The sequence below is a fragment of the Triturus cristatus genome, chromosome 5_2 (genome assembly GCF_964204655.1).
Source record: "Triturus cristatus chromosome 5_2, aTriCri1.1, whole genome shotgun sequence".
NCBI lineage: Eukaryota > Metazoa > Chordata > Amphibia > Caudata > Salamandridae > Triturus > Triturus cristatus.
The window spans coordinates 616,658,651-616,672,143 of NC_140588.1; the positions used below are offsets into that span (position 1 = coordinate 616,658,651).

At 46.9% G+C, this 13,493-nt stretch overlaps 1 long non-coding RNA gene across 2 annotated transcripts in view; it reads right to left on the reverse strand.

Annotated features, from left to right (window-relative positions):
• The window catches only part of LOC146829076 (uncharacterized), a 249,189-nt gene extending 236,186 nt beyond the window's left edge, over window positions 1–13,003 (reverse strand). For both annotated transcript variants that reach the window (XR_014961905.1, XR_014961906.1), the window contains exon 1: window positions 12,922–13,003. This is a non-coding gene — a long non-coding RNA (uncharacterized LOC146829076). The remainder of the gene's footprint in view (window positions 1–12,921) is intronic.
• Between the last annotated feature and the right edge of the window lie 490 nt (window positions 13,004–13,493).

Genomic DNA, 13,493 nt, shown 5'->3' on the forward strand with positions numbered 1-13,493 from the left:
AGTTCAATAGCACATAAATGCCCAATAAAGGGCAGCCAAATATAGCCCCCGCCCCCCTTCCTGTACTCTTATGGGAGTGACAGAAGTAAATGGTCGGTCTGAAAAATGATAGCGCCACAGATTCACCCCTTGTGTCGTCGTCACATTTCAAATTACAGATGGCTGCCAGGTCACATGAAAGTGAATTTTACAGCACATTTTTCATTACATATTCAAATTGTATCAACTTTCAAAGCACAGTAAATAGTAGATGATGACCTTAAAGAACATCAGGTTACGCACCCAGTCATATGTACCCATAGACATTCTTTCAGAGAGCACCAAAAATAGACACAAGTAGTGAATCAGAGGGAACAAAGTAAAAGTGAGACCAGCCCCCACAAGGTGTGTAGCGAACAAGCGCAGTGAGCAACCACTACTAGGGGGAGTTTGGGGGGTTGAACTTCTCCACCCCAAGAAAATTTGGGAGACAAAGGCCAAAACAAAGCATTTTTCAACACATTGATCATTACATATTAGATTGTATTAACTTTTAAAGCATAGTAAATGATTACCTTATAGAGCACCAGGATATCCAGTCATAAATCACAGACATTCCTACAGAGAACACTAAAAAATGAAATGTCGAGCATGAAACATGAATTTAAATATAACCAATTTATTCTTCTACCACCCAAATCTGTGTAGACAGTGAGCGCCCAGCCTTGCCTCTGCAGACAGAGACCCCTATGCCTGTTAACAACAGTGTGATAATGACTCATTAATCAGGTTGTACAGTGGGCTACCTGCTAGTCAACAGTTTATTGGAATTTATAATATCATAGGTATGGTACTTTATACTGGTGTGGTGTTCCCACTATCCGGCAACATGATATATCAGTGGTCGAAGTGGGGGAAAAAGAGTAGGGGAACTGTGGGTGGAGAATCAGAGGGCGGGAATAACCCAAGGATTGGATCAGTGGGCGGAGCCAGAGGTGTGGCCAGAACGCGCAAACATCCCTATTTTTTGTATTTGGTTTGACTGCCCAGTTTAATCAACCAATGGATACACATGATTATTTAAGGTTATAATGAGTTATTGACAGTAAAATGTATTCACAAAGTGGGATATACTTCTAATCACAGAATGTCCCCAAATACGATAAAAAGCACAAGCCATTTGTCTCCGAGCCATGAAGTTTCTGTCATCAGCACTTCTCCCTTTTCCACAACAGCAGTTCAAACATGAATGGCTAAAAATCCTAGTTTGCAAATGTTTTCTAAATAATAATGGCTCTGCCATATTTGCCTCATAATGCAAGATCTGCAGCATGATCTGACCATTTAAACGAATAAATTGTTTGTAGCTCAAACGTATCAAAAGTTAATAAAAAATGTGACTTGTGTTGCTGCGGAGTAGATGACAGTTAATAGCTCACTGTTCTAGGTTAGGATTTTAACTTATAAACTGCAAGTAACAAAAGGATCTCTCTGACAAAAGCAGTAGCCCACTGGCCTATTTACATTATGTGCACTTTGTGATCTGCATGGTACATGTTCTTTGCAGCAGATACATTAACCCTCTGAGCTACCTTTCCATGAGTCAAATTCTCCATTAGACAAAATTCCGATCTCTCTCTACGTAGAACATTAATCACCAGAGTCATCGTGACATTTTTATTGTTACCGAAAATTACTGGAGGCCAGGAAGGAGGCAGCAAGCGCTTTTAAAACCATAATATACTTGCAAAAATGATGCCTCCACCTAAAGACAGCACCTGGTGCGGTCACAGTGGTTGCACCACCCTAGAGCTGGCCCTTCTCAAGGGTCCTGTGATCTCAGTGACAGGGTCACTGTTGTTCTAGGGTGTGCTGCTTCATAGGCCTGCCCTCAAGACTGGAGGTGAACTTTAGTATGAATAGTGGTGGACAAGCCTTGAAAGTTTACCTACACTTGTCATGCTACGGTCCCCCTGCTGGTGCTACGACACCGGGGCTTCTAATATAAGGTCTAGCATGAGATAGTGCTCTCTCAGTAGAGTGGTCTGATGGACTGGTCATGAAGGCTGAACCTGGTTCCCCAGTTCCAAATTCAGCAGCTCTGGCTATAGTGCCACATCCTCTCCCCCACACTGAACACCATTCTGCCCCACTGAGAAAAACTCAGACTGCCTTCAACTACAACCCAATTGTTGCCAGCTATAAACACCTGGATGCGGCTCAATTGAAATTACACACTGGGCAAGAGCAATATGTGGCCTACATTTACAACAAAAAAAAGTGACAGCATCCTGGAAAAAGCAAACAATCAAAGGGGATGCAAAATTTCACAAACCATGTGAAATGTAAGCAGGAACAACATGGTTACCTTAACGCTTTTACACTCACTGTTCAGAAATCAGTGCTTTTGTCTGAAAAGTTAAGGACATGACTACAGGGCCCTGAATGGACCTATTTCAATGGCCATTGCTTATATCCTTACAAAACGTAAGCAGTATGGTAAAAAAAGACAACATCCCTAGATGCAGAGCAGCAGTACAAATTTTGTTTTTCAATCCTCACATTGCAGTACCTTCAGGATTGGTGCACTAGTTCCAAGCCCAGGGAAAACAAAGCCAAGACAACAAAAATAGCGCTTCACTGGCAAACTCTGTAAAAGTGGCGCTAATGTGTTTGGGTGTGAATACAATAAATCTGGCCAGTTTGCTACCACTCTGTCTTACAGTATTTAGTTATTCATTTTTCATATTTTTAAACTTTTATTCATGATGCTGCCCTTTGGAATTAAATGTCAGAAAAATACGACATTGATTTCCAGCAAAAGTGATTTTCTTTTTTGGATCCATTTCACAGGGGTGCAAATAAAAGAAAGGAGAAGAAAGAGAGTGAGAACCCCGTCTTGCAAGCAGCCACTGTTTTCAGTAAGAGTCAGACTCAGAGAAGAACTGCCACGGTAGCAGGCGAGACTGAGGCCTGAAGTTATTTACAAGAACAGATACACACAGTATAACACCCTTCTCGAGGTACAGACACGAGCGGAGATCCGCATAACCGCGGCTTGACCACCACCCACCGCCACCTGACCCACATGGCTTAATCAATTGGTGCCGCCGGTCTGCAGTGCCGGAGAAGCACACTCACCTGCTGAGTTGGCAATGGTGGCAGACAGGGGGGGGCACTATGTCGGTCGGTGGCTAGCCTTAAGCCTGGCTCCTTAGAATAAAATTAAATTATGGCGGCCCGCGGGTGGTCAAACCGGCTGAGACCTCCTCCTCGACCCTTGTGATGCCGAGTCACGCGCACTTAGGGCCCAATGCGCATGCGGGATTCCCGGCCCGGATTCAAAATTACATCACTGCACCCCTCTAGTGACGACGCCACTGCCGATGCGTGCAGACGCGGTGGAGGAGGAGACAGTGCGCACTGCGCACAGGCACCTCCTCCTCCTGAAAGCAGGTTAGGTTGCGTTGCTCTGCACTACTGCACACACACCGGCCCTTTGGTGTCACCCCATGTGAGGGTGTCACCCGGTGCGGTCCGCACCCCCCGCACCCCCTTAGTGATGCCGCTGTCTGTGGGTGGCACAACCAGTGCCGCAAGCCCACCAGCAGTATTTGGATTACCAGCCCTGGGCACTCCTGGTGTACTGTACTAGGGTCTGACAGGTAACCCAAACCAACCAATCATGGAATCACAAATTCATACATTAATTTACAATAGGGAGCACTTGCACTGTGGCACTGTACAGCAGTGGCACAGTACCCTGAGCATCTAACACCAGCAAAAACACATGAGGCAACAGCAAAAAGTGGAAGGGAGACCCACGCCAAGGTGACAAAGTAAATCTTCCACAAAAAAGGAAGGTGAAGAGACTTATGTGTCCTTTTTTTTAAATACTTTAGCTTTTTTGGTTTCACAGGTAAGGTCAGCAATGCAGAGAACTGTAAAATTCCTCTGAAGGTTCACAGTTGGCCTATCTTGGTGCTTGAGTCCAGATATTCACTATATTGGGAGAGTTGGTGCTGCGGTGAAACCAATTTTGATGTTGACAAAAAATAGAAGGAGCAGGCATTAACCACAGCGGTGCTGTCTGTGAAACTACCTGCACGGCCAGAAGATGCACCGGTTGTGGACTCAACACAATTCACTCATACTAATAGCTGCAGCACATATAATGGTAGCTTGTTGTAAAACACGAACTGCAAGAATCCACTGGGAAGGAAGCAGTTCTCTTCATGGAATTTTAAGATTTTCATCAGCTCTCATTTCCCCTTTGCTTTTACACACTTTGAGAAAATCACTCATGCGCATTTGCTAAACTTTAAGACAGATGCTTTCCATTGACACAAATGTAGGGTGTTTTTTTAGGTCGAGCCTAAGCAACGCTGACGCTGTCTCTTCGAGACATGTTGTATATACATGGTGGGCTTACAGTTCACCCATTATTTTTCATTTCTTTCTTTCAGCGTCGTTTAAACTCCTTGCGTTCAAGTGATTAATCTTTCCTATTTGTCCCTCCATTTTGTTGGTTTTTAACTACCACAGAGCAGCACCACATTGCTTGTAGCCTTCCACTTGTCCCATTTGAACAACTGTAAAAGGGACTACTTTTTCCTGTGTCTAAAAGCACTCCAAACGAGCGCTCAATGACTTCAGTTGCTCCGAATTCCCACTTCTGTAAACAGGGTTGCAATTCTTGTTGGATTTTGATCACAGGGAAATCAAGTGACTGGCCCAGAATCACAGGATGTTGAGTCACTGCAGAGACTCAAACTCTGTTCTTCAGACTCAAAGCCGGCAGCTCTGGCCATTACGCCACATGCTCTCTCCTTCTACGTACTGCTGCTTTTCAAATCACCTCCAACCCACCATTTCTTCATGTTGCAGACCACCGTTCCCCTCCCACCCTCCACACTTGTTTATCTGAGCAGTTTGTTTTTAGAGAGCTCGTCTCCGGGCATACACCAAGGTGGAGATCTTCAGAAACGGAGGCGGCTAGTGTATCTTTCCATATCATCAAATATTTCTGCTTCAAGCTGTTTTATATGTGTAATGGCCTCATCTTTCCAGGAATGATTGCCACATAAGTTGAATTGCAGTCGGTCTGCTCTTTACATGAAAAGTACTGAGCAGGCATAGATTGGAGGGAGAAGCGGCCAGGCAAAATAAGTGTGAAACTCGGAACATTAAAGAATTTCTCTGCATACATTATTATTGTGTTTTATCTGTTAAATTTTGTGTAGTAAATTACAATCCCGATTTTGGCACAATCTCTTCTTTTCCCCTATTCGGGTACGATCATCATGGGGATATATGAAATTGCTTTTAGTGACAGAAGAGAATCAAAAAGACCACATTTTTGGTTGATTGATTTTCTAGTCGGATTGTTTTATATTTGCTGTTGAGAGAATGCTTGTTCCTTTTTCAATTTAAAAGCTTAATGAGGAATAAGATAACACTTTTGTGTTTGCTTTTTCCTAACCAAATAATGTTTCGTTTTGGTAACAGTGGTGGATCAATGGATCAATCAATCAATTAATCAGGGACTTATAATGAGCAACTACTCACCTTTGAGGGTGTCTAGGCACTGGGGGAGGAGTAGCTGGGTCTGCGGTTCAGTCGAAGAGCCAGGTCTTGAAGAACTTCCTGAATTGCAGCAGCGATGGCGATTGCCTGAGGTGCAGAGGCGGGGAGTTCCAGGTCTTCACAGCAAGGTAGAAGAAGGATTTTCCTCCAGCCATTGTCTTGTGGATCCGTGGGACGGTGACCAGGGCCAGTTGGGCACAGCGGAGTTCTCTGGTAGGGGTATATATAAGAGAGGCGTGGGTGGGGTATTCAGGACCAGCATTGTGGAGGGCTTTGTAGGTGTGTGTGAGAAGCTTCAAGGTTATTCTCTCATTGACAGGCAGCCAGTGAATGTGTCTCAGGTGGCCGGTGATGTGGTTGTGGTGTGGGATGTTCAGGATGAGTCTGCAGAGGCGTCTGGATGCTCTGCTGTTTCTTTTGGAGTTTCTGGGTGGTGCAGGCGTAGAGTGTGTTGCCGTAGTCGAGTCTGCTGCTGACAAGCTCATGGGTGACTGTTTTTCTGGACTCGGTGGGGATCCACTTGAAGCTCTTCTAAAGGAGGCGGAGAGTGTGGATGCAGACAGGCGTGACAGCGTTGATTTGGGGTTTTATTGAGAGCCAGGAGTTCAGGATGATGCTGAGGTTTCATGTGTGGTCAGTGTGTGTGAGGGGGATTCCGAGCGCTGCGGGCCACCAAGAGTTGTCCCAGGCGGAGAGGAAGGAGGCCAGGATGAGGACTTTGGTCTTGTCTGAGTTACGCTTGAGGCAGCTGTCCTTCATTCAGGTGGCGACTGCCTTCATCCTGTGTGGAAGTTGCTCTTGGTGTCTGTGGGTTTGCCTGTGAGCGAGAGAATCAGCTGGGTGTTGCCGGCGTAGGAGACAATGTTGAGTCTGTGACTTCTGACGATGGCTGCAAGCGGGACCCTGTATTTGTTGAAGAGGGTGGGGCTCAGGGAGGATCCCTGAGGCACTCCGTAGCTGATCTCTGTGGGTTCTGATTTGAACAGTGGAAGTCTGACTCCCTGCGTTCGGCCGGTGAGGAAGGAGCGGATCCATTCAAGGGCTTTGTCACGGATGCCGGTGTTGTTGAGTCTTGCGCAGAGAGTGTGGTGGGAGAAGGTGTTGAAGGCGGCCGAGAGGTCCAGAAGGATGGGGGTGCAGTCTCGCCTCGGTCAATGAGGGTGCAGATGTCATCTGTGGAAGTGATGAGAGCGGTCTAAGTGCTGTGGTTGCTTCTGCAGACCAATTGAGAGAGGTCCTTGATGTTGTTCATTTCGGCAACCTCAGAGACTTGGCCGTTGATGGCTTTCTCAATGACTTTGGCTGGTAAGGGAAGCAGAGAGATGGGTCTCTAGCTCTTGAGGTCCGTCAGGTCGGCAGAAGGTTTCTGCAGCAGGGGGTTGATCTCTACGTGCTTCCAGTCTTCCAGGAAAGTTGCAGACTCAATGGAGCAGTTGATGGTGTGGCAGAGTTCGGGAGCGATGGAGGTGCTGGCTCTGTTAAAGATGTGGTGAGGACAGGGATCTGAGGGCACTCCGGAGTGGATGCTCTGCATGATCCAGAGGGTGTCATCAGAGGTGAGGGTACTCCAGTTTGTCAGGGTCTGCTGTGGGCTGGATCCATTGGTTGTGGTTGGGGTGGGTGGGTCTTGGGTTGTGAAGCTGTCGCAGATCTCCTTGATCTTGTGGTAGAAGAAGGTGTTGAGGTTGTCACAAAGGTCTTGGGACAGAGGGATGTCTGCTTTCTCTGTGCTGGGTTTGATGAATTCTTTGACTAAGGCAAAGAGTTCTTTGCTGTTGTGTGCATTGGCGTTGATGTGTTCTTCGATGGCTGCCTTCTTTGTTGTTCTGATGAGGTGGTGGTGTGCAGTGATGGTGGATTTGAAGGCTGCATGGTCTGCCATGATCTTCCTGCTCCTCCATCTTTTCTAGGGCCATCTGCAGGTGTGCCTGGACTCTTGGAGGGCAGAGGAGAACCAGCTGGCCTTTTTGGAGGGCTGTTTGCCTGAGGGTTTCTTGAGTGGAGCCAGTGTGTTGGTGCAGTCGAGATCCAGCAGTGGAGGTTGCGTGCTGTGAAGTTGGTGTCTCTGGATGTCTGTGGGGGGGGGTCTTGCTGAGGGAGGTGGTGAGCTGGTCTTCAGTGATCTTGTTCCAGCTTCTGCGAGGGTCACGGTAGGGGTACTGAGGGTTTGGTGAAGGAGAAGTGGATGCAGTGGTGGTCGGTCTGATGTTGCTCTGATGTGTGGCTGTTGGAGATGTTGTTGCTTACAGAGAACATGGGGTTGAGCATTTACTCAACTGAGTGGATTGGCATTGTGACTCTTGTGGCCTTCAAGGTTACCCAGGTGGAAATTGAGGTCGCAGAGGAGGATATAGTCCATTGAGGCAAGAGCGTGGTCAACGATGAAGTCGGCTATGGTGTGGCTGAATGGAGGGCGGGGTCTGGGAGGTCTGAAGATGAGGGTGCCTTGGAGGGTGGCTTTCGTGTTGGTCTGGATCTGGAAGTGGAGGTGCTCCATGTCAGGTGAGCTGGTTGTGAGGCGGAGGGTGTCTTTGTGTACGATAGTGATGCATCCTCCCGGTTGGTTGACGTGGTCCTTGTGGATGATTTTGTATCCGTCGGGATGGCGGTTGCTATCTTCAGGGCTAAAGCTGGAGTTCATTCAGGGTTCTGTGAAGAAGACAATTTCAGGGGATGTGGAGTTGATCAGGTCCCAGATCTCCACAGTGTGTCCCTCGAGAGAGCATTTGTTAAGTAGGTGGTCAGGTCTGGTTCTTGAGGACTGTGCAATCGGTAGGTCTGGTGGGCAGAGTCCGTCGAAAGGTGCAGTTGCAGGTGTGGCAGGTGAATGGACCTTGGGTGTTCTTCAGTGACATGAGGTGGCAGGTGGAGTGGCGTCCAGTGTGGACGGCATGGAGAAAGTTGGTCTTGTAGCGGTTGATGACCCAAGAACCATGGTTCGTGGCGCTGCGCGCGGTCCAGGCACAGACGGACGCAGGTGAGCTTGCCTTTGGCATGGCCACCATTAAAGTAGAGTGAGGGGGAGGGCTGGATAGTTGGGAGGTGGGAAAAGTGGGAAGTGGGAAAGCGGTGCTGGAGAGGGCGGGCCACAGGGGACTAGCAGCAGCTGGGACACACCACAGAAAAGGTGCCAAAATGGAAAAAGTGGAAAAGTGAAAAAGTGCAGAAAGTGTAAGAAAGTGACAGAAAAGCAGAAAAGATGAAAGAAGAAAAAGGAGATCAGTGGAGAAAAGGCAGAAAGTAGAGAGACAGAGGGCAGAGCAGCAGCAGCAGCAGAGCAGAGATGCACCCCACAGGACCACCAGGGATGGAGCATAGGTGTGTGCCAGCGGGTGGAGGAGAGCCTCAAACTCAAGACCGGGAAGAGTCGGGGGGCCACAGCTACCAGGTGGAGATGTGTGGCGAGGGAAGCTACCAACTGCCAAGGTCAAAAAGGTCGCTCCTTCACTGCGCAGGGGCCGCCATTAGGTAGCGTGAGGAGGAGGGCTGGACAGCTGGGAGGCGGGAAAAGTGGGAAGTAGGAAAGCGGCGATGGAGGGGGGCATCAGGGGACGAGCAGCAGCGGGGACACAGCAATGAAAAGGTGCAAAAGTGGAAAAGTGCAGAAAGTGAAAGAAAGTGACAGAAAGGCAGAAAAGTGCAGAAAGTGAAAGAAAGTGACAGAAAAGCAGATAAGATAAAAGGAGGAAAAAAGAGATCAGAGGAGCAAAGGCAGAAAGCAGAGAGACAGAGGACAGAGCAGCAGCAGAGCAGTGATGGTCCCCACTGGACCACCAGGGATAAGATGCAGGCGGGTGCCTGCGGGTGGAGGAGGGCCTCGAACTTTGGACCTGGAGGAGTCAGGGGGCAACAGCTACCAGGTGGAGCTGTGTGACGAGGGAAGCTACCCACTAACAAAGTAGAGCCCCTTTTGACCCACCTTACCTTGCCGAACATCTGCAAACTCCTGCAGCATCTCAGGTCCTGATTATCGGTCCCGTGATGGCAGTAGGGCTTGAACCTGCCCGATCCTTGAGACATGGAAACATGCTGCTGTTGTGAGCTGCAAGCCATCTGTCTGCACACTCGATGCTGTCTCTATTTTGCTGCTTGTCCTCTCAGTTTTTTCCACCGCCGTTTATTGTGAGGTGCTTTCTTGACTGTATTCAAAGTTTTTTTACTGCACTTTTCAGCTAACACAATATTTTGCCTACTTTTTTGAAAGCTTTGGTGATAGATAGTCAAAGTCAAAGTCAAAGTTTGCTTTATTCGGTTAAAATTTAAAACCATCAAAGCACAAAACAGCAGACAAAATAGAGGAAAATGCATTACTGAAAAATTATTAACACAAATAATTATTATTCAATGCCTTTCTTCAAACGTGATGGTGGATTTCAGTCACCATGGAACTAGAACTCTATAGGTAGGTTCCAGTAGGGTCAGCATATGACCTCATGTCACCATGACACAATTATGCAAACTAGGTTTTCGCTTTTACACATCATTATTTTCAGGTGCCTTAGTCCAGTTGGTTTATTTGGACCGAACTAAGACAACATCTCCCAAAAGCACTGCTTGACCAGAGCCAAGGTGCCTCGAATCATGTTTAATCCTTAAATTGAGCAAGAGATTAATCCTCAAATTGAGCAGAAGACGCCTGAGCATTTTTACTTGTTGCAAAAAACTAAATATATCTGCCTTGTGGTAGCTTATGTAAGTCCATAATCCTGCAACTAAGACTGGACTGTTTACACAGCGAGAGGCCTTGCATGCTAATGCCAACTCCAGTAAATGAATGCATTTTCATCTAACATCATTTGTTAAACGTGCAACAAAACAATTTACTGAAAGGCAGTAGGACTAGCCAAAGAATTGTGTCCTAAGGTCACTGTAGGCCAAACATTGGTACACACATTGATGTCCCAGCATCTCGCTGCTTTCCTGTGAAAGATGTGACCAGTCCTGCCAAAGACATAAATGTTACATTTTTGTGGCCCTTCTTCCATTTCTTGTATATTAAGCCACGACGCTGGTGATTTCATACTGTATGCAACTGGTTCACCTGAAGTAGGTTAGAAGAACCATGCGGCAGAGGGATGGGTCTTGTGAAACTTCTCCTACAAGGCCGCAATTTTCCAATCAGAAAATGCACCGCCACTCCACTCTACACAGCTGTACTCGAAGCAATCGCACTCCACTCTAAGCCATGTCACTCCACTCCACTCTACACCACTCCACTCTACGCCACGCCACTCTACACCACTCCACTATACGCCACGTCACGCCACTCCATGCAACGCCACTCCATGCAATGCCAATCAATGCAATGCCACTCCATGCAGTGCCACACAACGCAACACCACTCCACAACCTTTCACTATATGACAATATGCTCCTTACATTACACTGCAGAGCAAATATGGTTGTATATCAAAAAATCAACATATACCAACATTGAACTTCACAACACTACAGGCCAGTCCATAACACAACATGCCACTCAACTCAACTCTACACCCCTCTACTCCATGCCACTCCATAACACTACGCTCTACTCAAATTTAGAACACTTCACTCCACTCCCCTTTACACTAATAAGGTTTAGCCGTACTGAATAGCAAACACACTACAACATGGCTAAAACATATTGGCAAAGCCACCGAAGAGACCTTTTGGCTATGCCAATGCTTGTTGTGCTTTGTCAGGAGTGGATGGCACTCGATCTAATTGGACTAATGCCTGACCTGCTGGCTGCACCGTAGCCTGCAGGGCTGGTTCCCTGCTGATTTAGGGATCATTACTGAATGTAATGAACATTCTCCTTTCTTCCCATCCAAGCTGGGGGGCTCCATTGGCAAGGACAGTAGAGTACTTAATAATTTGTTAGAATGACTGAAGACAAAGGTGTAGTTCAACCTGAGTTTTGCTTGATAACTACTACGTTACAGACCCCCTCTTCCCGCGGGTATCCAAGTAAACTATATGATAAAAACATTTTTCGGGGCTAAACCATCTGGGCACAGGACAACATGATGAGAGGAACATAGGATGAGTACACAAAGTGGACTACAGCCAACCAATAGCCAGCCTACTAGCGGCCCCCATTCCACCACTTTGTTCGAGTTGGCAGGGTCATGTCATTTACCAAGGTAGGATTCACACAACTAAAAATCGCTTCGGTACCAGGCAAACTGCAGAAGCTAAATGATCAACTTTTATTTGTGCAATTTTATATAGCGCAAACACAGCAAATAAGAATATTAATGTACCTGCTGCTCAGCCAGTATGAGTGTGATGTGGAATGTTTGTGTGGCTGGAATGTTGGATGTCTGTGAGTGTCAGTTGGGTATGGGCTGAGCAGCAGGGAGGTTGCTCCTGGTGGGGTTTCTCCTTGTAACAACTAAATAAAAGAACTTAACTAATCTACGCCAGAAGTCCAGATCTTCTTTTGTTTACAACATTTGGCGACGATCCTGAAGAAGAATCCACGAGTGCCATCTATTGGAAACTGAAAATTACCTTACAGAAAACTTGACAGAAACAGAAAATTGAAACCCAAGGAAATCACAAGGTAAAGGACTTTTCAGCGAAATTAAAAGCATGTATCGGGCACCCCTGAACCCCACCAGTGACCCTGACATCGGTCGCTCTATAACCCAAGTGTGCCAGATTCAGTATTGATCAAGGGCAAAGTACGAGCCCCATTGTTATTTAAATATGTTTGGGGGCAAAGATCGGGCCCCAGTGTTAACTGTTGTAATATGTTAATCGGGGACAAAGATCGGACCCCGCTGTGAAGTGGTTAAGCATTGTGAAGATTCACCCCTTAAATCGGGGGCAAGTATTAAGTCCCAGTGTGAAGTAACTTTGAAGAGACATGATCGAGGCAAAGATTGGGCCCCGGTGCTAACTGTTGAAATATGTTAATCGGGGGCAAAGACCGAGTCAAGGTCTAAAGTGGTTAAGCACTCTGTGGACTTGCACCTTAAATGTGTTGATCGGGGGCAAGGATCGAGCCCCGGTGTTGTCTGTTGGTGTTTGGCAGGGATGAAATTCACCGTATATTTATACTTTGGAAATGTCGAGTGAGGGCAATGATTGGCAGATGGTTCTGACGCTAGCCAAACATCATGCAACGCTTCTATTATTTTGGCAGCAAGCGTTTTCTGAAGTAAAGATGTACTGATGTCGAGTGAATCACAACTTGATTCAATGTGTTTTCACCGTTTTATCGAAGTGTGTGTAGCATGTGGGGTTTTCACCATTTTATCAAGGTGTGCCATATATGTGCAGTTGTGTCCTCAGTGACGGCTTAACTGTTACAGTTTAAAAAAAAAATAATCTCGCAGGAGATGGACAACGCACGGGCCGGTTTACCTCCTTCAGCGTCATCGTGCCACCATCTCTTCTGTGACGACTCCTCACTCGATCCCCGTCAGTATTCCTGCGTGGCAATAATGGGTGCAAGTTCATGCCGAGAACTACCCGGTTCTACGTTGATATGCGTGCCTCCATTTTTTTTCTTTTTTTTATGTGACTAACCACGGCGCACACAGTTTAGAGGACCAGGTATGGACAATAAAGTTAATTGAAAGTTTCTGATTACTGGGAACCTCGCTGCGCGAGGATCGGCAGTGGGTCAGAGAGATGTGTAGCTATGTTTAGAACAGTTAACCTTCCTGCCGACATCCATCAACCACATTACTGGTATGTGCAATAGTGTTTATTAAGTGCTGAAGATTACCTAGTAAATCACTGTGTGAATATCGGCAGCGTGCCCTATAAACCAGAATGGCGACAGAGAGCCTGTCTAAGAGAGAGAAAAGGGGCAGAGAGCCAAGCACTGAGACAACGATCCTAAAAGCTAGAGTCCAGAGTGAGACCGGAAACGGTACATCGATTCCAGAAGCTGGTCAGAGAGTCCAGAGTGAACCCAGAACTTGGACAGA